Genomic DNA, 1,760 nt, shown 5'->3' with positions numbered 1-1,760 from the left:
AGGCGCCACAGAGCCTCCCGCCACCGCCGCCGCGGGCGGTCAGCACTTCTCGCGAGACTTCCCTATGACTTCTCGCGAGAGCCTTCTCCCCCCCCCGCCCCCCCTCCGGGATTTCGAGGGGAGGGAGGCGGGGGAGGGCGCGTGCGCATGCGCGTGGCGGGAACTGCAGTAAAGGTGGGCGCTGCCGGTCGCCTCCCTGCTCGGTGGCGGGAGGGGGCTTGAGGGGCCGGGCCGGGGGCCTGCGCCGCCTGGGGTGGCACTGGCCCTCCAGCCCCGCTTCTGCAGCATCTTCCTGTCACGGAAATGTCATTTGTCTTCGGAAACGCCTCCATAAAGGCATGATCACCCGGGATGAGTAATCGGCTATTAGTAGCCATCCAAATAAGGGCCTGGGGCTGGCTCTGCGTTGCAGAGTTAGTTTCAGCAAACCAAAATGCAATACCTGTCTTGATAGGAGGATCAGAAGTCGGTTAGTTAGGGTAGGACACTCCATCCCTCAGAGGTTTTCTCAAGGGCTATGTGCTCCACGTCACACCAGCCACCCTGTGACCCTTTTCAGTCGTACTTATTTGGTACGTATCATTTAAGGGACCGCATTTCAGCATCTTGCTGAGACCACCCTACACCAACAGGCCTGGCTGCCACCCAGCTCTTCTGAGGCAGCTGGGTGTCCTCGTCCCTGACTGAACCTCTGCCTTTGCACAGCTGGGTAAACCTCCATTAGTGGATATTCGGTACACAGGACATGAGCGTGCACGTCGGGAGTGGAGTAAGAAACCAGTTTTGTCCTAGTTCCATGTCAAACATTTGCTGAGCAGCTTAAAATGCTTTTGTCCTTCCGTATGGTTTTATAGGGCTGCAAGGATAACAGCCTGGCTGTGAGCTTTCTTCTAGAAAGAAACTAACCAAATTGGTGGGAAATGTTGTTATTGACTGATTTCTGTAACAGTCCCTGCTTTGCTGCAGTTGTCATATCCTTCATTGGGCTTTGTCTTGCTTGATCTCATCAACAAATACTGGACTGTAATCCACCCCACCAAAATTTTTTATTCCTCTTCTCCATTAAAACATTTATATTGGCACAACAAAAGGAGCAGCCAATGGATCACTAGGAGCGGTAGAAAGAAGGCCTCAGAAATGTCCTTTTTTAAGTTAAAATATATTGAATGTACCAACATACTGTGAAGAATTATGTAAAAACATAGTAGTTAGTATAATTTCATAATCCTAACAATAATAAAATAACATTGAAATTCTTATAAATTGTAGTGTATTAAGAAACACTAGTATGTTTTTACCTGGGTAAGCTAAATCTTACCTTAGGATTCAGATGCAGAACTGCAAGGAAGTGATGGCCTCAGTGCACCTGTGGGCAGGATGCTCAGCATGAACATGAGCTCAGAGGAGCTCTGCTCCAGGGCCTTTCTTATAAAGCCTTAACTTACTAAACATTCAAAGGAGAAGTCTATAAAGCTTTACTGGTGTTCCTACGTCTCCTCTGACATTGTATGTTTCCTACTGCAGATTAGCAGCAGTCTTTTTACTCTTTAGTTGACGTAGCCAAACAATGTTTTGAGCCATAATTTGTTGTCCTAGATGTTAACTAAAGGTCTACACAGTCAGTAGACACTGCAATGGTATGTACAGTATTAATTAATAGTTGGGATACTGTGAATGGCATTTAAACAAAATTATTAGATATTAAGGCTTCAAGTGTTCTTTATACAATGTAACTGTGGTTATCACTTAACTCCTATATA

Source organism: Aptenodytes patagonicus, chromosome 1 (genome assembly GCF_965638725.1).
Source record: "Aptenodytes patagonicus chromosome 1, bAptPat1.pri.cur, whole genome shotgun sequence".
NCBI lineage: Eukaryota > Metazoa > Chordata > Aves > Sphenisciformes > Spheniscidae > Aptenodytes > Aptenodytes patagonicus.
Note: the sequence above shows the minus strand (reverse complement) of the source record.